Source organism: Callithrix jacchus, chromosome 7 (assembly GCF_049354715.1).
Source record: "Callithrix jacchus isolate 240 chromosome 7, calJac240_pri, whole genome shotgun sequence".
Taxonomy (NCBI): domain Eukaryota; kingdom Metazoa; phylum Chordata; class Mammalia; order Primates; family Cebidae; genus Callithrix; species Callithrix jacchus.
In genome coordinates, this window is record NC_133508.1 from 127,738,400 (window position 1) to 127,763,634 (window position 25,235).

The 25,235-nt window shown below is 39.8% G+C and overlaps 1 long non-coding RNA gene across 6 annotated transcripts in view; it reads left to right on the forward strand.

Moving 5' to 3' along the window:
* Positions 1-25,235, forward strand: part of LOC144577171 (uncharacterized) — a 128,850-nt gene that overhangs the window by 60,288 nt on the left and 43,327 nt on the right. For 4 of the 6 annotated variants that reach the window (XR_013520556.1, XR_013520555.1, XR_013520554.1 and 1 more), the window contains one exon: positions 1-14,477. This exon is cut by the window's left edge. The exons of 1 other annotated variant lie outside the window; for it this stretch is intronic. This is a non-coding gene — a long non-coding RNA (uncharacterized LOC144577171). Of the gene's footprint in view, positions 14,478-25,235 lie in introns of those variants that run through there. One more of the 6 variants, XR_013520557.1, reaches the window with a different exon arrangement.

Genomic DNA, 25,235 nt, shown 5'->3' on the forward strand with positions numbered 1-25,235 from the left:
CCAGCTCTGAACACAGATCAGATCCTAGCAAGATTCTCTCGGGTGGAAGCTATGCCAATATAGCAATTTACTTGTTGTCTATAAGAGTTAACATAAGCTGCCTCCAGTGGTGCTCAAAGTGCTCAACAGAGTGGCCTGGGCTTTGGGGAATTGGAGAGTTCTCCTCTCCCTGTGTTTTTATGTATATATCATTTGCTATAAAAGTCAGAGATCAAGCAGGTCACTTTTACATGAATTAGTTCATGTGCCTAATTCCTAAATTCCACACATCCTTCATTCATTTTTTTTTTTTTGGCCCCAAGAGGGTAAATAGAAGCTCAGAGAAATGAAGAGGCTAACCCTGAGTACCAGGGAGTTGAAAGATCGCAAGTCTCATGTATCCTGGTTTCCTTAGCCAGAAAAATAAGCACAGTCTTGCAGACAGAATATCTTTAGTCTTCAGAAAAATGTTCCTAGCAGGCAAACATGTGACGTCTTCCTCTATATAAGTCGGAGTCTACATCATGTCCCAATCATGGGCATTTTGATCTGTTGGTGTCCTAACCTACATTCAGAGAATGCATTTCACTGAAAAATGCCATCAAATCTATAAGTGAACTATAGGCAAGGAGGACTAATTAATGGCTACCTGGATGTGTCTTTGGTTGTCTTTTTTAATTTCTTTGAACATCAGGCTTCTGAAAATGGATTCATTTGCATTACTGGCTTAACTAATTTATCTGATTTTAAGGTCTACCATTACAGAAAATTAGTTCAGAAGTGTTTCTGGTTTCAAGTTCCATTTTTCTCTGGAAATAATGAATCACAGAAGATTTTACACAAGTTAAATAAATGTAACCAAATATACTAGTACTTCCTGAATCTGTGAATGATCTGATGATACTGAGGAAGCAATTACAATCTTAATTGGCATCAAATTATAGGAAATTAGTTTCATGGTAAATATTCATTCTTTCTGTTATCCAATCTATTATTTGCATTAGAGATGCGACATTTAGCCTGCTAGAAGGAACCCAATTTCATTTGTTTTTATAAAGCATTTTAATTGAGGATTAAAGAACAATCCTTAGTGAAGATTGCAGAAGGAGAGTTTTTCTGTTTTGTTCAGATAACACCAAAACAAATGCCAAGCATCGTGCATCTTGAATGTTAAAGTCCTTTGAATAAAAATTAGCCTTAGTTGTTCAAGCGCTATTTGAGTTAGATTTAAAAAACAACCACAACAAGAAGCAGGCTTAGTGAAAAATTTAGTAGAGTCTATAAAGGGAGTGTCTGGTTATCTTTTGCTTCATAGCAAAGCCCCAAACTTAGTCACTGAAATTATTATTAATGATTGTCATCTCTCATGGTTCTTTGGGTTGACTGGGCTCACCTGCATGGTTTTAACTTGGAATTTCTTGTGAGTTTCAGCTGGGGCTGGAGTCATCTGAACTGACTGAGTTGGAAATCTAAGGTGGATTCTTTATTCTCATGCCTGATGCCTCAGTTAAGATGGCTGGAACAGCTGGAGGCTGGCTGGGCATCTCTCTCTCTCTGCATGGCTAGCCTGGGTTTTCTCACAGCATGGAGGTTTCAAGACAGTCTGATTTTTACAAGGGGGTTGATATCTCCTAGAGCAAGCATTCCACAAAAGCCAGGCAGAAGCTGTAAGACACCTATGATCCAGTCTTAGAGTCCAGGTAGCATCAGTCTGCTGTATTCTACCAGTCACAGTAGTCACAGGCTAGCACAGATTCAACAGGGTGAAGGAACAGACTCCACCTCCAAATGGGGGAAAAGTGTGTATATAGAAGGAGGGGAGAAATTGATGGTGATCATCTTGAGGAAAAACTACCACAAGGAGAGTAAACAATATTTATACTTATAATGTGTCTATCAGATCACTTTGGAGGCTATTCCCACTTAGATTCTTCATATAGAAGATGTGGATATAGAAACATGCAGATAAATCAGCCAATCCTAAGTGTTGGGGGAAACTTCCACAGTCTGCAGTTTCCCAGAGAGGATAGCACTTCCTCTCCTCTCTCATGAGGACAAAATAAAGGAGAAAAGCTTTCAGCCTCTCACCATAAACTCATTCAGTCCTCCTCTTGAGAAGAGAAATGACTTACCTGAGGAATGTGCTTGGAAGTTGCTGTGCTGGTGAAGCTCAGCCTCTGTGGGTTTCTCTCTCTTTCAGAGTCAGCTCTCTTCAGGATGCACATTCATTTCTCCCTTTGGAGGAGGCCTCAGTCCAGCTCAGCCAAGGACTGAAGGGCACATCTGCCTAATTCAGGACTGGGGTATTGGGAAGTCCACTTGGCCCCCGATCTGTGACATGTTCTCGAGTCCTGAGACTTGAGGACTCAGGTGTCTAATTTCTCAGTTGGGCCACATCTTGGGGTTATTTGCGTGCCCCAGCTTTAACAGTAAGATTTCCAAGCACTGATTTCTTCTTAAGCAATTTCTGAAGGTAAAATTTTGGTTAAGAGCACTCTTTTCTTCCTGCTACCGTTAATTGGGTGTTTATTTTGTGTCAGGCACTGTTCAGTATTTTACATTTCTTAGCTGGTTTGATCTTTACAGCAACTTTATATGACAGACATTGTTTCCCCATTTTTCAGGCTAGAAATCTGAGGCCCAGTGTCCCACAGTGGTCCTGTAGTGGCACTAGGCTTAGAGCACAGATTGTTGACTTCCAAAGCCGATGTTCTTGACCATTGCACCACTCTGCGTTGTGACAGTGCCAAACATGCTTTCATTCATATATATTTTTTAACTGATCATGTTCTTGTGTAATTTCTTTCAGAAAGGCTTTTACATCAAATATTGATAATGGTAATAATAATTAACACATGTTAAGAACTTACCAGGTTTCAAGCACTGCTCTAGAGCTTTCCATGAAAGAACCCCTCTAATCTGTGAGGTAGGTGCTACTATTACTCCATTTTAACAAGTAAAGAAACTAAGCACAGCAGATCCAAAGTCATGGTGTAGGATGCTGTGTAGAATGGCTCCCAGGACACTGGGAAAGCTATTCTGCACCCCAGTACCTTCTCTACTGGTCCGTTAATGTCCAGTATTTCTGCATTAGAAAACACAGCATAGAGGGAAAGCTTAATATGTATATACACACTGAAAGATAAGGCATTGACCTAACATCTCATTATAGGTATCAGAAATGCTATCTCAAGAGCAGGTTCTTGTGGGGTGACAGGCAGGGTATTCTAGGGGGAATAAATACCCCAAGAAAGGTAGCATTAGAAAGGAAGAGGAGAAAGAAATATGTAAATAAGGAGACACTGGTTTTCTTCCACTGCAAATTTTTCCAAGGCTGGCCCCTTTTCTATTACATTCTTACCCAGTAACTCATACTTTCCCCAGAGCTCTTAAAAGCAGGAACTATTGAGAAAGTAGCCCATCTGAAAGTATATTTCCTGCTGTTTATCTGCTTCCAGAACCGGCTGAAGTTTACTTTTTGGTACTCCAGAGACCTAGCTTCTTCTTGCCTTCTTCCAGTGTGGTCTATTTAATCTCCTGTCGTGTGGGAAATTATGTTCAAAATCTCCGTGATCCTCTGTCCATAGTAAGTTATGCATGTAGTGACAAGTACATGCCACAAGGTCTTGAGATTATATCTGCAATGTGTTGCTGCTGGCTGTTGATCAAGATAGGCTGGAAGAAAAACATTATTTTCAGGTGTGAAAAACCGTCACCTTTATCAAATAATTCTTCTTGCATTTTTCCCAAGACGTTGTAGCCTATTTAAACTTGGGAGGTTAAGTTTGTAGCATTCATTATGACTGAAAATTTAGTTCACACAATCGTGATGCTCTCTTTATTAGGTGTTACCGTTAAACAATATTACAATAAACACAATGTGGCTGGTCTTTTGTAAGCTACATGGCATGTTTACTTCTTTGCCTGGTTTCTTAATTGCATTTATTCATCTTTCTGAATACCAGTGTCACTGTCACCCACAATATTTGCCGCTTTGACTATGTGGTTTACATTTGATTTTCCCAATGATAGAATATGATGGGGACATCTTATCTGAGTGTTTTGTAGTATGCTGTAGTTTGAATTCTTGGCTGTTGGTTTCCCAGAGTCCCAGCTCCTACCACTGCATTCTGCCTTTGTAAATGGAGAATAATAGCTCTGAAAAAAAATTCACTTAAGAATCTCATGATCATGGAGAAAGAAGGAGCACGGAAATGCCAAAGCACACCACTCAGCTTCTGTAAATCATGCAGAGGGTCATGAAAATGATTGAAAGTAATGTATTCCAAACAAAGAAGCCAGCTGTACAATTAAAGACTTGTGTCTGGCTGTTAAAAAACAGAAGACAAAAAACAATGGAAAGAATAACCTTCGTATTCATCTTGTTCAAAAAACTGGATCAGATTGAGTCATCTAGATACAGTTTTAGAAGAAATGTCAAATACTGATGGGGCATATTCAAGACCTTTCGGTTATTTGGGGGAAAGAAGGGGGAACATAAAAAAGCAATAATAAAGATAAATTTGAATGCAGGAAAAATACACATAATCCATTAACCCAATACCTATATTTGTACATTTATCATCTTTGTCCCTATGTAGATCTATGTTTTCTTTCGTAGTTGCAGTCATAGAATATATTCTATTCTCTAAGCTTTTATCCTTTAACATTATAGAACACTGTTCCATGTTACCACAGAGCCAACTGTTTCAAAACTTGTTTATTAAATTCTGTGTTGTTGTCTTCACAGGAAGAAACATGTACATATGTATTACTTTTTTTTCTGTTGAATCATACTTTTAGAATACATTTTTTTCAGTGAGGTTATTTGTTCCAAAAAGTATAAGCATTTTGGTGATCTTTAGTAACTTGTATTGCTTTCCAAAGAAGTGATAGAAATTATACTTGCCACCCCAACAGTGAAAGAGTAGTAATTTAATTTCAGTGTAGCAGAGGATGCTACTGTTGCTATCATATTTTCTCTTACACTGAAAACCTTTAAAGATTTAAACCAAGCCAGATTGTCTTTGAGGAGATGCTCCTAAATTAACACCTCAATATCTTTGTTCTTGGAGAGAAATGAGCTAAGGAGGAAGACCATCTGAGAAAACCACTAGACAATTTGTGCTCACTAGAGTCGTCTCTACTGAGCAAGAGGCTTTTAGAGTGGCCCGTGGATTTTCTGGAGTGGCACACCATACAAGTGCTACGTCAGGTTAGGAAGACAGGTACAGCCCTGTCGGTGTGAAAGAAGAACACAGGTAGCAGAAGAGCTAAGAGTGAATGAAAATTGAATTATCTTTACTTCTAGGACTTGTCTATTGAGAAACAGCAACGCTGGCAACCATTTACTACCAACAAGAGGCAGTTCCAAGAGAAGAATATAAAATATGCTCTGCTCAACCCCACGAAACTCAGAGTGTCTCACAATGGCCAATTTATTATTTTTACCCTGTCCAGTGACATGGAAGGATGCATCAGGGAGCTGCTAGCCTCTGCGATGAATAACTTAAGTCAGGCTGCAACATGTGAAATAATTCAGCTGACCAGGATTTATAACACTAGCTGGATTTTTTGCTTTCTTTGGGGTTCATGAAGCATGGTGTTGTGAGATACCACAGGAGTCCTGGAGTGAAGTTACATGCCTATTTCTCTTCCTTTATTTTTTGGTATTTTCATATTATTTTATTGCCTACTCCAAATGTCTTCCTAAGCAGGGTCCAGCCTCCTAGGGGACACGTCTCTTCTGATTTTGAAAATTAGAACCGCAGACAGATAAGACTCCTAAATGCTCTGTTTTTTAACCCTCTTCTTCACATACCTAGTCCCAGGTGGTTTTGACTGCCTGATGCTATGTTGACTGAGTTGGATTCAATTTATTTTGCTCAATTATTTATGTGCATTTGCCCAAATAAGAGGTGTGGCAAGCCAGGCACAGTGGCTCACCCCTGTAATCCCAGCACTTTGAGAGGCTGAGGCAGGCAGGTTACTTGAGGTTGGGAGTTTGAGATCAGCCTGACCACCATGGAGAAACCCTCGTCTCTACTAAAAATACAAAAATTAGCCAAAGGTGGTGACACATGCCTGTAATCTCAGCTACTCAAGAGGCTGAGGCAGGAGAATTGCTTAAACCCGGGAGGCAGAGGTTGTGGTGAGCCCAGATTACGCCATCGCACTCCAGCCTGGGCAACAAGAGTAAACTCTGTCTCAAAAAAAAAAAAAAAAAAGAAGGCTTGGCAATGCAGTGGCATGCTTACAATTCAGCGCATCTCACTCCCTGGTTCACATGTCAGTTTGCAGGATGGCTTGCTAGATTTGCAAAGGGGTGTGGGGAACAGTTTCCATCGGCTGACATTGCAAAATGCATCTTTCAGGAGCTACCTGGCAGGGCTCTTGTCTTTCCAGGTGAGGTCCAGGAACAATTCCATGAACTGAGTAGAGTCTGGATCTTTGCTTTCCAGGTGACTCACAAGACTGGGACACAGGGAAATTGCAAATCTTGGTCTTCGTACACTACATAGATCTCAGAGTGGGAAGGGACTCCAGAAGTTCATCTGGTCAAATTTCCAGCCTTCTTGGAATTCTCATTTTTTTAGAGGACCAATGATGGGCAACATCCCTTCTTTGTGTTGTCATTTGGGTATTGTGTTAAAAGCCATTCTTTCACAAATTGCTCTGTGGCCCTTCCAATTCTCACTTTAACTGGGAAATTTTAATGAGATCCTTCAAGCAATTAAAAGAGGAGAGAAAAAAACTCACAGAAGGAGAATTTGGAGGGTAGCTATAGTTTTTCTCTGTTGACAAACCCCCTTTTGACTTCTTGACATCACGGAATCAAGTCCTAGTGTCTTGAGAGGTTATTGCCTGACTACAGGTTAAATATTTTAATATTCACTGATTGGAGAAAAGTACAATGAGCAAATCTAATGCAGGATCCTGGAATGCTGAGGGCATTAGTGGCTCCATAAAATGTAAATGCATTCTTAATTATCTCAAGTCACTGCACGCCCAAGTAGCTCTTTTACAAGAAAAACACAGCTTACTGATAATGAGCACGAAAATTACTAAGAGATTGGTGGAGTAAATCTTTTAAACCTCTTTTCTTTTTTCTTTTTTTGTCTTCTCTGAATTTTGATGTGACTATCTATATTCTACACATAACGTTAGGGCCCCACAGGCATTTGGGGGGGTTGAAATAACAGCAGTTTCTACCTTATGGGAACCTCTAAAAATTATTATTATTTTAATCATGATTTATTTTATTGGATCCAGGAGGCATACAAGGTCTTAAGAAATTCAGGTTGGGCTGGGTGTGGTAGCTCATGTCTGTAATCCCAGCACTTTGGAAGCTGAGGTGGGTGGATCACTTGAGGTCAGGAGTTCAAGACCAGCCTGGCCAAAATGGGGTAGAAATACCCCATTTCTACTAAAAAATACAAAAATTAGCCGGGTATGGTGGTAAGGCACCTGTAATCCCATCTACTCAGGAGGCTGAGGCAGGAGAATCACTTGAACCTGGGAGGCAGAGGTTGCAGTGAGTGGGGATTGCACCAGCCTGGGCGATGGTCTGGGCAACAGACCAAAAAATAAAAATTAAGAAAAAAGAAACGCAGGTTGTACTTACTAGTTGCAGAGTGATTTTATTTTTATTTATTGATTTTGAGATGGAGTTTCTCTCTTGTTGCCCAGGCTGGAGTGCAGTGACACGATCTCAGCTCATTGCAACCTCTGCCTCTGGGTTCAAGCAATTCTTCTGCCTCAGCTTCCTGAGTAGCTGGGACTACAGGCACTCATCACCACACCCGGCTAATTTTTTATGTTTTTAGTAGAGATGGGCTTCATCATGTTGGCCAGGCTGGTCTCAAACTCCTGACCTTGTGCGATCCACCCGCTTTGTCCTCACAGTTCTGGGATTATAGTTGTCAGCCATTGCACCCGGCCGTGATTTTATATTTAAATGTGCATTTTACAGGTTGCCTCACTTTCTGGTCACAGAGTCCCCACAAAGCAAGTACTTTATTACAATTTTTTAATGGGAAAACAGAAACACAGCAGGGCAAATGACTTATCTTTGGTCATTCAGCCTGTTAGTGGGAATTGAGAGTGAGATCTCAGGTCCTCTGACCTTCAGCCCTGTGCTCTCTTTCACTTAGCTTTCCAGTTTCTTTAAGCCAAGTAATGGAAGTGATTTGAAAGCTGTATTCTCAGCCTATTGGAAAGTGGTTCACCAGAGTTATATTTTTTAACCTCTCATTATTTAATGTCACCTGACACCAAAGACCTCACGATAGGAAATACTGAATGTGGATTTGGCCAGTCTGCTGACACCATCCTGTCACGTATCACAAAATTACCCAAGCTCATCCTTCTGTTAGGAAGCATTTAGATGGTGGAAGGTGGGGCCTTAGTGGAGGTCCCTACTACCCTCTAGGCACTGAAGCATGGCTGGCCAATGATCCTCATTCACATTTGGGAATTGTGTGTAGAATTAAGAGCATCTGTTGTGAGTGCTGAGACTTGAGACAATACACCAAGTCAGGCAGAATGTCTGTTATATCAGCGTCTTGACAAGACAGTCTATTCTCATGTGTTCAAGGCCTGAGCCACCACTGCCATCACTCTGACCCCAAGTGGTTGTGATTTCAGCAAGTGGGGAATAGCAGTCTCCTATCTGCTTCTTGGCTGCGTTCTTCTGGGCTTCCTGATAAAAGATGTTTATTCAGAGAGAAAGAGACAGGAGAGTGAAGTGGCACACAACCTGCTATCCCCAGACTTTGCCCAGGTTTCAGAGTGAAGATCTTCTATGAAGGCTCTGAAATATGGGACAGTCCTTACCATGACTGAAATCTGGAGAGGAGATGCGGACAGAGGATCATTTTTGTATTGAGTTCCTAGGTGACCCTCTTCTCTTCTTTATAACAATTTGTGTTGGGCCTGGGCCCTCGTTAAAGTTCCCTTTGTGTTACCTCTGGCTGTGACTAGCACAACATGTGCTCTCCTCCCACTTGCAGCCTGGAAGATCTGACTTCTGAGCCCTGAGTGACAGACCAGCTTTGTAATGGCAAGCTGACACCAGGCTGACTTCAAAGGCTACGACGAGTGCAGTTGCAGAAAGCCCTCATCTGAGAAGGATTGTGTGCTTGGTTTACAATGCTCCCCTGTTGCATCTTGAAATTCTTAATATTTGAACAAGGGGCCCTGTATTTTCATTTCACGCTGGGCCCTCCAAACTCTGTAGCTCATCCTGCCAATGTCATTGGCATCCCTGAGTATGAAAGTTCAGAAGAAACTTAGAGGCTGTTGTCTGGGGCTGGGCACGGTGGCTCATGTCTGTAGTCCCAGCACTTTGGGAGGCTGAAGTGGGTGGATCATGAGGTCAGGAGTTCAAGACCAGCCTGGCCAAGATGGTGAAACCCTGTCTCTACTAAAAATAAAAAAATTAGCTGGGCGAGGTGGTGGGCACCTATAATCCCAGCTACTCAGGTGGCTGAGGCAGGAGAATTGCTTGAACCTGGGAGGTGGAGGTTGCAGTGAGCTGAGATTGCACCACTGTACTCACTGTAGCCGGGACAACAGAGCAAGACTCCATTTTTTTAAAAAAAAAAGAATGTGGGGAGCAGTCACTGGGTGACCAGCCTGAGGTTACTCAGGAAGTTAAAGGTAGAGCTACAGTCATAGGCACCTCTCTTTACTGCTAGCTGTATGCTCTTTCTACTGCACCCTGATCATAAAACATCTCCCAACCCAGGAACAAGGTCTGCCTCGTAGGTGGGCACAGCAGCATCATCAGTCTCTTGGTTGTCTGTACTTCTCTTTTGCTTTGACCAAAGAGGCAGGAAGAGACCAGAGACCTTTTGCCTCACATGAAAGCTCTCAAAGGCTTGGCAGCAACAATGGATAATAGAGAGTGTTGGCCTAAGGCCAATGTTTCAACCATGGTGTCAAAACAATATTTTGTCTCAGTAAAGAAAATCTATGTCACAAGTAGATTATTATTACTAATAATCAGAGTAGTGGTACTTGTGAATGATTTGGTTTCATACTCACACTTGAACAACTATGCACACTGAGTATAACTGATCTTATGAGAACACCATTCTCACTAAGATTGTGATGTGCCTTCTTGTGTGGGAACTGTACGTAATATTGAGTGTACCCTTGGGAGAATGCCCTGCCTGTGATGGTGTCTGTCATGGAAAGAAGAGTGGTTGAGAACTGAGGATATATTAAACATTTACTCTTCCAGATTTTTCAAGATTTATGTTAAGCCAGATCAGAAGAAAGCCATCTATATGGATTGCATCACTCTAACCCCTTAAGTTGAATTGTCTATACAGAATTATAATTTCACAGTATGTCCAGATTAGTTACTGAGAGCCAATTTGAGACACCAACAGGACTAGTAAAACATCTTTGCACTTTGGGTTGCATTGCCCAAAGTGTACATTACGTCATTCAAGAATGTTTATATTAAGATTCTTATGGAAAATACTTCCCAAACTGTAACCCTATGATAAAGGGATTTTCTCTTCTGGTAACATGGTGGAGAACTGGGAACTGTTTAATCCATTACATTGATTTCATTGATTGTTTTGGTTGCCAAGAACTATGGATGCTCAGAATAGGTTTTCTTGTTTTTGACTGCTCATTTCTTTATTAAAATTTTAATAAATGTTTCCTTTTACTTCTTTGCTTTTTCTTTTTAAGAAATTTAATTTATTTAAAAATAAATTATAAATTATCAATAGACAAATTAACATAGAACAGTTTGAAATAATGCTTAAAGATCTGCCATTGGAAAAGACTCCAGTACCATAGGGTTCACAGCTGAGTGTTAACTGAACTTTAACAAATTTGGATTTTATTTAAAATAATCAAAGCCTAGAAAAATAATTCCTGCAGATCACATGGGGCACATAATAACAAAAGAAAAAAGAAACAAAGAGGGGTGACTTTCTTTAAGTAATTTTATAGTGTAATACCAAAGTGTGATAGTTAAGATATTTCATCTAATGTAGGATGTCAGTGTTTAGAAATCAGACATCATTTCATGTACCATTATAGAAATACTGCCAATTAAACTGTTACTTCCTTAACAAAAACAAGAAAAAAATTAAAGATATTAAAACATGTAAAGAAGAATGTAAGCACTATACTCCCAACTCCCTTAATTAACATGTTAATATTCATTGTATTGGTTTTCAGTAATTATTTTTAATAAAATAGAGCATTATTAGGTATGTTCCACCCTACCATCCCAATCCCATTCTCCTTCTGTGTCCCCAGGGCCAATTGCTAAAATAAATTTGTTGTATGTTTTAAAGTAAATCTCCTATACTTTTGCAAATAAATATGTGCATTTATAAAAAGTATTTTTGTGCTGAGAATGTAGAGTAAGCCCTTCAAAATTGTTGATGTTCAGATTCCAGTTGGCAAAAGTCTCACACATGTGGCATTAAATATTTTCAGTATTAAATATGCACATTCCACAAGTTCAGGAATTCTGTAATATATATCCAGAGTCTGCCCTGAGGGATGCTTACAAGCTTAGCATAAACTCTCACTCACCTCTTTTAGATAATAAAACTTATGCCTGTGTAATGATCAGTCCAGTTACAAGAGTGTACTCTAAGAACATTCATTCATGTATTCAACAAATCTTTATTGAGCACCTACACATTTCATGCCAAGGAGGTGACCTGTGTTCTCCCTGTACAACAGAAGAAAGAGTGGTAGGATTGGCAGGAAAGTGCAGTGGAAAGGAGAAGCTGACTTTGGCAGGAAAAAGAATGGTATTACCTTGAATTTGTCAACTCTGAGGTGACATCCTGATAAAAAGTGCCGTATGCAAACCACATTGCAAATTCTCAAGACAATGCCAAAGTTGAATAAAAACCAAGTGCCCAAATAGGAAATGACATAGAAAGGCCTGAGGCTGGGGGATGGAGGCATACAGGGTGCAGAGAACAAGGGAAGGGAAGTAAACAACTGCTTGGGGTGGGGTCGCATTGGTGACAAGAGATGGGTTTAACATACATTTATGAGGACAGACATGATCAGGTTTAAAGAAATATATTTTTTTCCCAGCAATCCCACCATTGGGCATTTATCTACAGGAAAGGAAATCAGCATACTGAGGAGATACCTGCACCCTCATGTGTATAGCAGCACTATTCACAATAGCCAAGATCAGAATCAACCTAAATGCCCCAAAACAGATAAATAGATTTAAAATGTATATATTCACAATGGAGTACTATTTAGCCATAAAAATAATGAAATTCTGTCCTTGGCTGCAACATGGATGAGCCTGGAAGACTATGTTAAGTGAAATAAGCCAGGCACAGAAAGATAAATATCTCTTGTTCTCACTCATATGTGGGAGCTACAAAATACACAGAGTTCATGGAAGTGGAGAGTGGAATTCTGGTTACTACAGGCTGGGGAGAGCAGCAGGGAGGAGAGAACAGGGAGAGGCTGGCTAACAAATACAGATTTACAGCGAGAGAGGAGGAATGAGTTCTAGTGTCTACAGCACTGTAGGGGCAAACATAGTTAGCAGTAATATATTGCATATTTTTAAAAAGCTAAGAGAGTATTTCAAATGTTTACAGCATGAAGAAATCATAAGTGATGCAATGGATATGTTAGTTACCCTGATTTGATCATTACATATATAGAAATACATATATTGAAATATCACTCTGAGTCCCATAGATATGTACAATTATTACATTTCAACTAAATATGAGAAAAGCACTATGACCGAAAAGATAGATTTAGTATTAATTTATATATGAGTCTTGATTTAGAGAAAGGAGATAGGTAGGGGACAGAAATTTCTGTCTGAGTATGAAGAAGAGTTTTTATTGGTTTTCAGTGAATATTACCCAGTGAATTTCCTAGTTTAGGAGAATCACAAGGAGCTGGCAGTGTAGTGTGGGCAAGTAGCTGGAGTGACACCAGAGGTCAGCTCTGTGACTCTGGCACCAGATTACTCTTTGATCAAGAGCCGAAGCTCACAGTCAGATGCCCACAGCAGTAGCATCAACATATTGATGCTACCACCACTATGGGTCCTTTCACCCTTCAAAACCATGATGGAAAAACCAAGACATGGATGCCCAGCTAATGTTCCTCAGATACAATGTCTCCGAAGGGCAAGAGAGCTGGAGTGATATCCAAAATAAGCACGAATAAAACCATATTGCAAATTGTTTTCATGTATTGGAAAGCCTAGGGGAGTCAAGATGGCTCTCCAAAAGCTTTGTGACTTCAAACACTTCCCAGGATCCCCACTGCCATCTTAATGTTATTATCCAAGCTCTTTTTTCCTGAACTAACTGAGTTTATAAGCCATTGTTGAAAGTGACTGTAGCTCTATCAAACCACAGTTATAGGAAAATGCAATCTGTTGATCTCTTCGTGGTAGTCTATATATCATTTACACTTCACTTCCCTGTGGGTGGAAAAGGTTTTTTCATGGTTTATTTAGTGGGAAATCATTTTGATCAGCAAGATGAGTAATACTTTACAGCTGTTTGCAATTATTGCCTCTGCTCTGCCAGGAGTTTTAACTATTACACAAACTGAAATATCAAATGAGTTGATGCAAAACGGGGAGAAGAGAAAAACATATTTCATAGGTCCATTCATGCCACCAGAAATTATCCATCACTTTTTTTTTCAACTCTATGTTTCTAAATTCAAAGTTACATCTCAAGGTAATTTTGAATTACCTAATTCCAAAAGATTTTTATCAATAAAGGGAAGTGCACTTGATAACACTAGGTTTCCTATTACCATTGGAAGGGCACCATTGTCTAAATTCCACATAGGTCTGAAGCCAGTTTGGCTAGATGAAGGAACATAGACCTTGATATCTGTCTCTTTAAAACACCCATTGTGGAAGTGCAATGATCAAAATATTTCAATTCCCAGAAGAATAAAGTAACAAACATTCTTTCCCTTCTCATCTAATATAAACTTGATTTAACAAGTTCACATCATGGGAAATTTAGGAGCCCTTTGTACACGGTCAATTAGATTGGCAAGTAACCAATTTATTCAGAGGAAGAGCTAGGCACTAGGGAAGGACAGATCTAGGTTTAAATCCTGACTCTTTCACTTCCTTGCTGTGTAACTTTGGGCAAGTTGCTTATTGCATAAAATGTTAAAATGTGGTTAATAATAGTACAGTCTACCTCATGAAATTGTGAGAATGAAATGAGATGATTGATAGAAAGTATTTAGTACAGCTGCCTATCACAAATTAAAGTCCTCCATAAATGGTAGCAATGATCTTTCAAGAAATTCTTCTTCATGATTTAAATAAAAGGATCATGCTCATTATTTTCTTTCCTCCCAATCTTTCTAACACGGGCCCACATAAAACATGTCCCTTCTGGCAACATCCTTACACACACACACACACACACTCTCTCTCTCTCTCTCTCTCTCTCTCTCTCTCTCTCTCTCTCTCTCTCTCTCTCTCTCTCTCTCTCAGATGAGGAACCAAGCTCAGGGGGAGATCTCGGGATTAGTTCTGATTGGTTCCGATTGGGTCACATGTCCATCACTGAACTAGTGGATTGCTGCATGCTAATTGGCTAGTTCTGAATCAAATGACCACCTCTGAGAACAGAGGAAGAATCAGTTTGTTTAATTGATCCACTTGGATGGGCTAAGCTCTGGCAGAATTTTCAGCAAAACATGAGTGCTATTTTCATAAAAAAATAGATGGAATAGATTTGTAATAAACAAAAACGTTATATCTCTACTCAGGCATTTCTCTTTCCTGGGCAATTGACTAGAGGGTACATGGAGTAAAGTGATCCAGACTGCAATGATTTATTGAAAAATGCCATGCCTATTCAAATTGACAACAATTTATAAAACTTGACTAGATCCAAAAGCCTGCACTCCAGTGAAAGGGTAATGCAATGTATTATTAATTCATATTAATAATTAATACCTACTCTTAGGGATACCCTGCTCTTCACTTAGCAGAAGATGTTAGATGATAGGCTAGCAATTGATCAAAAGGTCAGAGGATCACAGGCATTTCTATAATGTAGCAAGCACTGGAGAACAGTGGTGAACATCCCAGGAATTTTTTCAATGGGTATTTTTCAAGTGGGTATCAATAAAGCAAGATTTTTGGTTCCTGAACACTGACCTGAGTTCTAGTTTGGAGAACTTTGTATTTTTTATTCACATTTAGCTTTCAGTATTTTCAAACAGAAAGAGGTTAATTCAAGGAGAAGACCCGAAGGATAAGGATGGGAAACCTTTTTTTTTTTTGTGATATGCATGTAATATAGAGGTAGGAGTGAAAAGAATGCTGATAAATGTAACATTTTATTAATAATAGTACAATCTTATGAAGCCCAGGGAAGAACATGTAAAGAGATCAGGATCTGATTTCAGATTTTATTTGCTTCTACATAGATATTTCAGAGAAATCCAGGTAAATTAAGATTCAAATGCAACCAACAAGACCATTAGCGGCTGACATGCCAGGCACTGTGCCCAGAGCCTTCTCCAGCAGGGTCTCCTTAAATCCTCCCAAGGATTCTGGGAGAAGGGTAATATTCTCCCCTTCCACAGATGAGGAAATTGAGGTCAGAAAGATTAGGAGCACAAAAATACTCAATGGTGGAACTGGTAAATAAATCAAAGTCTTCCAACTCCAACTCTATCCCTCTCTTTCCAGGATGAAATGTACCTTCAATTCAGGTGGATTCATTCAACTACCATTGATAGAATTCTGTTTTGTTTTTCAATTTCTAAAAGACACACCATGGCTTTACTTAATTGGAACAAAAATTATGAGAACTAAATACTTTTTTTTCCTAAGAAGGCAGGCTGCAAAGGCACAGACTGTAGAATCTGGAAGATGTCAACTTCTCTGAGAATCAGGGTTAATGATCAAGGCTCGCCACTCAGAACCAAGTATTTTGACTTTTGTGCAGTGCTCCAGGAGAACAAGTTAGAGGTTAAGCTGGAGGGAACTGCTAAACCAGTAAGCTTTGAGTCACAAGGACCTACATTTGAAGACTGGACATAAATAATTATAACTGGCATAACTTTGGATAATTTACCCAACCTTATTGAGCCTCATTTGTGAAATAAAAATAGTAACCATGGTGATTCATATAAAGCATTTAGCACCGGGCGTTGCACATGGTCGGTACCTCATAAATGATGGAGATTTTATTAGTAATATTAATACTGTTAAGATTATTAGTGTTTCTTAAGGTTGATTAGAAGTAAACCTCTTTTACGGGAGAAGGGAAATGTATTGTTTCATAGGAACATGATATGCTAAGTTAGTGAATGTGTGTGAGGCAGTGGGTGCGACAGACAAAGCAATGAGTGGGAGGTACGAGTGTGTTTACCTCTTTGGGACGTCAAGAGTGAGGTGAGTCAAGGGCAAAGCTGATCCAAAAGGAAGCTGTGCCAGGTACATGGAGTGGTGGTGATAGTGAAACTCCTCTTGTCAATGAAATTACAACAAAGAATGCCTTTAGGAGGCTGAGGCAGGAGAATTGCCTGAACCCAGGAGGCAGAGGTTGCGGTGAGCCGAGATTGCACCATTGCACTCCAGCCTGGGTAACAAGAGCGAAACTCCGTCTCAAAAAAAAAAAGAATGCCTTTTGTAAATGCAACAAACAAAAATTAAGGGTGGAAAAACACATGGTTTTTATGGTTAAGTCCAATTTAGAGGAGGCTGTAGAGAAGAATTTAGTTTACACCGCAGGTGAAGAATAGAATTATGGGAAGAATAGCCTTGAATTATTTAGACCAATTTCCCGAGCCCATTATTGCAGAAATTTCTGACTCTGTAGTAAAAGGAAACAAGATATCTGTAGACCCACATGGCTTAACCTGTGTGGCCACTGCTTGTGGTCACCTCTGTATGAAAGAACCCTGATTTGAGGTGGCTCTAATGCATTAACCACCTCAATTGCTTCCTGCTTCTTGTCACCAAGATGGGCCACACTCACCTAGAAATTAGGGCAGGCAGAAAGGGGAGCCATTAACCATATGCATTAGTTTCTGGGTTCCCTGGTCAGTTTTGACCCCTGCTATAGCAATCTTTTGGTGAAGGAACAGACAACCCTGCCACTGTGGGGGATAAGGATCCCAAGGATTAGGGGAGACATTTTGCTGTATTATTTGAGAATGGAGTCATGTTGCCTTTGGATCACAATATCTCAGGGAGGTAGGGAACTCTAAGTCAGGAGAAGGAGGAATGGTACCTGGTACCTTGAACACGAGGCACATGCTAAAAGGTAAGGAAGAGAAAGAAAAGAAAAAAGAAAAGGGAGGAAGGAAGGACGGAAGAAAGAAAAAGAAAGAAAGAGACAGACAGAAAAGACAGAAAGAAAAAGGCAGGGAGGGAAAGAAAGAAAAAGAAAGAGGAAAAGGGGGAGGGAAGGAGAGAGAGATGGAGAGGGAGAGAGGAAGGAAGGAAATAAAGAAAGGTGTTTGACTTTAGGCCTGATTACTTCAGCTGTAGAGAGAGCTGATTTAGCTAACTGGTGAGGGTGGGGGTGGGGGAATGTAGCTATTTCCTGATAATATCTTCTGAGCTGAAAGTGCCCTGGATAGTGAGGAGGGGCACTGGGCCAGGAGAAACCACCAGAAAGGGGGCAGGCCTCCAGTGCAAGAGGGGAAGCAGCCTGATCTTGCGTAGTGTAGACAGAACTGAAGGCATCTTCGCCATGGACTCCAGTGCTCCCCGTGGATGCTGAGGGGCTCTGGAGCCCCGTGGGATTTTGCTTTCCTGGGCTTCTTGCCCTGCTGCAAACACATTCTTTCATAATTCTTTCTTGTGACTACAGGAGATGGTGCTCCAGCATCAAAAAGAGAAGCAAAAGATCGTGGATTCAGGCCAGGGTTTCCTACTAATTAGCCATGCCCCCTCCACAAGTCACTTGGTTTTCTAGGCCTCAGTTTCCTCATCTAATAAATGAGAGTTAAATATGATTATGCCATATATCAACTAAATCCCAAACATAATTTTTCAATATCTTTGTCTACTGTCTTTCCCCATTGATTCTTTCCAAAAACATGCCCCTGTTGAGAGGTCTGAGACCTTGAATCCCAACTGCCTAGTGTGGTGACTGGCACACAGTAGGTGCTCAAGAAATACTTATTGATTGAATGTTTCTTTGGAAAGTCTCTGTTGAATGGATGCTGCTTTCTATTATCTCTTCTCAGAGAAAAGAGGCAAAAATCTATGGCAACATAAGAGGGGAAAATCATTCTAATAGTTGATGACACAGAATACATTAAAGCAATGCTCAGTCACCATACATTAAGTCTTTTTAATATGGCTTTTAAACAGCTTCTCTTATTAGCCAAATGAAATACAGTAATCCTTTAACTCTCCTGTGTCAGATTATCAGCTATTTCAAGTAAGTGTTAACATTTCTGTCACTGGCAAAAGTGAATTATGTTTTCCTTCCCAAGCTTGCATCAACATGCCCAACAAGCGGGCTGCGCACGCCTCTCTAATGGGACAGTGTGAGGTGCCACTGCTTGGTGATTATGAAGCAGCTCGACATCTGGAGGCGGGGGCATGTCAGCCCCACCCTGCAGCCTGAGCAGGGCCAGGCAACCTTTGCAGGAAGAGTGAATGAATGAATTGGGATGTCATCCTGGGTGAATAACAGGACTCCTATAACCGCTCCGGCTTTGTTCTATAAATAACCTGCACAGAAAACTCTAGATGCTGTCATTCCTTGTGAATTTCTGCGTCAGGGTTGACAATACAGAGGATACTGGCTACTTTATGCTCAAACACCCATTCTTTAGAAACCTGGAAATCTGTCTACCAGGAAAATTCAGTTGGTGACACAAAGTTTTTGTTTTGTGAACAAGTGGATCATGGTGTATCAGAGAAAGATCATATTTGAGATACAAACTGCAATTGAAATTCAGATTTCTTAACAGGTGAATGTGATGAGACCCTGGAGCCCATTTCCTGTTGCCTCTTCCGCCTCCTCTCGGCCGTTCAGTAAGCCATGCGCCACATCCTGTCTTTTCACCGCCCTTCCTTCTGATGGAACAACTGCCCATCTTGTCTACCTGGAGAAATCTCGTCCTCCAGAGTGATGCTTTTCTATATTCCCTCGCATTTTGTACTTACCTCTATTGGCACTTCTAAATCTCATTCTATTTATATGTATATAATCTTGCCTCTTGCGTTGAATGGTGAATTTCTTGAGATCAGAAACTATATTTTATTTTGAATTTCAAATGCTCTGGCATATATCAGAAGCCAAATAAATGATTGTTAAGATCATAACTACTACTTAGAGTATCTCAGTCGTTCACACTGCAACACTGGACCATAAATACTATTCCTTTCATTTTAAAGACAGAATACAGGATCACAGGTGTAGATAACTTGCCCAAAGTAATAAACTAGTGATAGAATATCTTAGACTGAAAATCAAGTGTGCAATGCCCATTTTAAATGTAAATAGAACATTGAACACGTGTGCAGAATCAGTAAAACTTCACAAATTGTATTTGTTGCTTTATGCATACAAATGCATTTTGTTCTAACCAGAACAGTGGGAACCTAGCACTGAATTAGCTCAACTGTTTTGTCTTTTTTCACGTCTTGATATGAGTAATCCTGTAAGTGCTTTCTGCCTTTGGCTTGCTGATGAGTAAGGAAGGGCTAAAAGGAAAATGCGTTGTCCCATCTTTTCCTGTCCTTTCATATCATTATTTCAGTCCAAGTGGCTGGTGAATACAGGGAAGTAAGAAAGGATCTGGAAAATTCCTGTGGTGAGAGAATACACTTTTGAGGAAATGAAGACCTTAAGGGAGAAAACAGAATGAAGACAAAGGTCAGAAATATTTACATCAAAGCTCCTATAAATACCTCTCTATTAAGGAAATTTAACTGCAAAAATAAACACTAAATATACCCAGTTGATAAGTTTCTTCACACTAAATTAGTAATAATGCATGTACATTTATTTCCCTTGCCATGTTTAGCTTAATTGAAACTTTCCAGGACCTCTCCTGAAAACTGGTGGTTGCCAATTTGTTTTACTCCGATATGCATACTAATAAGCATGTTTAAAGATAGAGATAAATATTAATTAAAGGTAATATGCATGCTAACAAGAATTTCTATGTGTCTTTCTCATCCTCCAACCAAATGTTTCACGTTTTTTTGATTTTATGGCTGGAGCTCCTCTTCTTTGATGCCCCCTCCAGTCTCTTCAGTGGAGTCAGAAGCAGAGACTTGACTGCCTGAGAGGGAAAAGGCATTGGAGACCCTCTGGTGTTCTCTGCTGAGGAAGTATTTAGTGCTCTTCCCTCCCAGAACACCCTTGGGATTAGATTGCTTAGGTCTGTGAATGTTAACTTTTCGCCTGGGCTCCTGTTGCTGCCTGGCCCTCCTCAACACATTGCGCTCCCTCCTCAGAGAGAGGCACAGTTCTAAGGCTGGAACGATTTCTCTTCATCTTCCCTTATCTTTCCCAAGGCTGCAGTGCAAAATCTTCTCCTTTTTCTTTGCCATCTGTTTTTACCTCCCCTTTGTATTCCCAAACCCCAGTTCTCTCTTTTTAAAATTACTCCCAACAGGACTAACTTGCCATTCATAGGTACTGGAAACAAGTTGCTAAAAAGGTTTATAGAAGTAAATTTGTGTACAATTGAATTTTTCTTAAGGGAAATTTGCAATTACTGTATGTTTCTTCTTTGTGTGGAAAGAGCACGGGTTTCGATTAGATAGATTAGAATTCAAATTTTAGCTTTGCTCCCTTGATAGCAAAATGACTGACTTTGGGAAAATGTACACAACCTCTCTGAGCTTTGAATTCCTCAACTCCCCCAAATGAAAATAATGATCTCTACCTTGCAAAGACCAGGACATGCCGTGGAACCCAAGAATCAGATAACAAAATACACAAGCAGTAAGATGCCACTACGTAAACTTGTATATGCATGAGTGTATAGAAAGGGAGGGTTATGCAAGAATTGTCAACAAAATGTTGATGGTGGCTGGCTTCCGGAGACATTTGCTTTTTTCTTCCTGTAATGTTTGAATTTTGGACTAGTTAGTATATTAACTGAAGAAATCATAAACATGTTTCAGTATTAAATAGCCAAGTGGTGGTAACTTTAATAAAGAAAAGAAACACATACGCATTACCTGATATATATATAGGTAACATTTATTAAATCTCTGCTAAAGACATGTTGTTGTGCTATGTTCTTTATACCCATTGTTTGATTTATTTCTCGCAGCAGGATTAGAGTCTCTCTTATCCTAGCGTGCTGTCTCATGCATAGTAGGTACATGAGAAATGCTGGTTTTCCTTCTTTCTTCTGTGCTATATGATTGGTTGGGTTTCATTCTTGTTATATTCCTATCACTAGACACAGAAACAATAGGTGATCTGTTTTCAGTGCTTTTGGGTACTGAATATTCCATTAAACATTTGGGGAGAGTGATGAAAAGTTCCAGGCAAATATTTCATATACAATTTAGGGGAAAGGGGCTTCTCTACCTTAATATACATCTCAACTCTGGTTTCTTTCTAAAAATTTAGTTAGTTGTTTTTCTAGTGACTGTCCTAGCCAATGGTATAACAAGGACGACATAGGAGATTTTCTTAAAACTGATGCACATTATGAAGTGTTATATTTTCACATATAAATAGTAACCAAGTTATTTTTCTCTTTAAAAGAAACATACAGTGGCAAATACTTAAAATGTGACCATATAGATTGGAAACACAAAAATAATCTATTTTCTTCTAAAATGCATCTTTTGCACCCTTTCTAGCATTAACAACCCAATTTCTACATCCACAGATCAATAATTATTCATGACTGAGGCCCATCAGTAGCTAGTAAGTGCTTTGTGCAATTTTCAGATCACTTTTATAGTTTGAAATTTTCCATCTGTCACATGGAAATCCTTTTCTATAGAGTGTAAGTGAACACTTCTCAGCTGTGCTCCATAAGGGAGAGGCAATTCCATGAAGGGCAGAGAGAGATGGCAGATGGGAGTTTCAACCTTTACAGATGAGAATGTGTATTAATTCTTAAAAAGAAATAAACCTTTGAAAAAAATATTTACAAAGAAAGGAAGTGTGTACAATGGCTTCCAACAGCTGAGGGCGGCTGACGACTCCTGGATGACCTGGACAGATGTAATGGGAGGTACGATTTCCATCTCTGCTGAAGGGCAGAGCAAACCTAAAATGCCAGTGCAACTTTTGCATTTCTCTGACATGCCTATTTCCAACAATCTAAGCACTGAATTGCTCTAAACTTAATGTGGCTGGCTTTAGAAGACAAGGCAGAGGGCCCAAGGGGAGATGTAGCAATTCTTATTGCTGTTGAATTGTTCTGTATTGATTACACATAAAAGCTGTTTGGCAGCTCTTCTTTTTTGGCCTATACCCATACTTCAGCCTCCCTCACATTCTCAGATGACCTAGTGGCAAACAAGACAGAAATGCTCTAGGTATCTTAATTAAACTTCATGGGGATATCTCCATCCTCCACCAGGGCTACCACTGAAAAGAGTCCTGACAGGGTGGAAAGATGAGCCAATGACCTCTACTATGAAGATTTCTTCCAACTCGATGGCCTCTGATTTTTTGTTAGTTAAATGTTGAAGATGAAGATTCATACTTTCATACTGTGGTCTCACTGATAAATGTTGAGGACATACATATTTAGAGAAAGCTTATTCCAAAGTACAAAAGAAGACGAGTCTATGTATCCATGCATAGAAGGGAGTGCACATGCATACATACACACACACACACACACACACACACACACACACAGACACACACAGACAGATACACACACAGAGACAGACACACACACAGAAACACACAGACACACTCTCTCTCTGCATTTATGATCTTGAAATTGGGATTTGAAAAAGATATGTTCACTTCCATTTTGCATATTTAAAATTTGATCTACAAATAAATTCTGAATGTGAGAGTTGGCATTATTGTTAGAAACCAACAGACTGGATAAACATCTTCTGTGGCAGGGCCCACACAGTCAGTTTTTCAGCTCAAACTGAGTATTTCCCATCAGCCTCTTTTTCTGTTGTGTCATGATGAGTCCAGCTCAATCTTGGGGGTGCAGTGGGTGAGCGGGGGAAAGGGTGGGTGGAGACACTGAGAGAAGGTCACTGAGTTACATTATAAATATAGAGTATGACAATTAAAAACATTTAGGCATGACATAAATACACTGAAGTGCCTAATCTTAAGTGTCCATCTTGCTAAATTTTCACATATGTACACACCCATGACCACACCCAATTTAAGATAGAGACTATTTCAAGGACTCCAGAAGGCTCCTTCCTCCTCCTTCTCCCTTAGTGCCACTTCCCAGAAAAAGGCACTATTTGATTTGTGTCACCAGAGATCAGTTTGGCTTGTTGTAGAACTTTATATATATATATATATATAAATAGAATCATACAGTATATAATCTTATTTTTCTGGTTTTTTTTCCCGTTCGATGTTTATGTCTATGAGATTTATCCATTTTATTGCATTTGCGATATAAGTTTTGGAAAAGTCTCTCTGAAATTACATATTCAAATGTGTATTTGGCTTTGGAATGGTCATCTTGGGAGGCTGTAGACTTAAGCCCAGGCTGTGGCAATGAGCCGGAAGGTCTGGAAATCCACGTTGGGATCTTTGTTCAGCAGTGGGCAAGGCAGCCAAGCACACCTGTCGGAGTGTTTTAGAGCCACACTTAATTTTTTACTCCAACCTAAACTGGATCATCCTTGCTATGAGCTATTTTTGCCCCCTCGAAAATTCGTGTTGAAACTTAATTCCCAATTCAACAGTGTTGGGAGGTTTCATCTTTAGGAGCTGAATAAATCAGGAGGTCTCTGCCCTCATGAATTAGGTGCTCTTATAAAAGGGCTTGATGGAGGGAGTTTGCTCCTTTTTGCCCCTTTGGTCCCCTCCACCATGTCAGGACACAGCATTCCGCCCCTCTGGAGCACATAGCAACAAGGCACCATCTTGGAAACAGAGACAGTGCTCTCTCACCAGACACTGAAACTGCTGGCATCTTGAAACTTCAGAACAGTGAGAAATAAATTTCTATCGTTTAGAAATTATTCAGTCTGTGTATTTTGTTATAGAAGCACAAATGGACTAATACATTAGTTATTTTCTTTATTAAACCTGTTTCCAAGTAACTTTTGCAGAATAAATTTGTTCTCAGAAGATAATATCACATATGTGCCATACTGTGCACTACATGGATAATCTTACTTAATCCTCACAACACACCTATTATTATCTCCAAGATGAAAACATACAAACTGAGGCTCAGAGAGAATAAATAACTTGCCCAAGACGATACAGCCAGGAAATAATGGAGCTGGGATCTTAACCTAAACTCATTCAGATTACAGAGATGGTGACTTCTATGGGCTCTGCAGACAAATCTCCAGAAATGTTCTGAGTGATAGCAACAGTTGGCCAGAATGAAAGAAGTGAATGGAAGCCAAAGGGATTGCTCATTTTACATTATGGCTGTACCTACTAAGAGCCAAAACCTCATCATCATACTCTGTGTAAGAGTTGAGCATCAGCAGTGGGGCCCACAGTGGTGAGAGGGCAGGTTGGATAATGTAAGGATGCAGTGTGGAATGCTGAACAGGGCAGGGGATATTAGAACAAGGTGAAAGGACTGGCTCCAACTCTTACTCATTATTGTGATTTGGAGACAAGTATTTCACTTTTTTAATGCCTTCGTTCCTTCATCTGCAAAATGGAAATTAATAATGACACCTATCTCACAGAATTTTGTCAGCATTAAATGATTCATGTGAAGCACTAGCACAATGCCTGGATATAGTCGGTTCTCAATAATTATTAACTCAGAAACTCTCTTACATTTAATGTAAGCATATGCCCCCTCTTGAGTAGAACATTTAGAACAGAACTTTATCAAGGTAACGTAACACCAAGGGAGAGAGTTAAACTACGTTGGTGGGAATGTTTATGAAAAGAGAAAAGAATTGCATTGGCAGGCCAATACTGGCCACTCATTTAATCAATTCATTTACTTCCCACAGCCAAAACATGGCCATTAAAAGGGTTTACTTGAATGTTTCCCTCTTTCTTTATTGATCGCTTTTCAGTGAAAATATTGATAAATTTGTATAGATTGGGACCTTAAAGTTACTTAATTATTGATTGAAAACAGTTGCT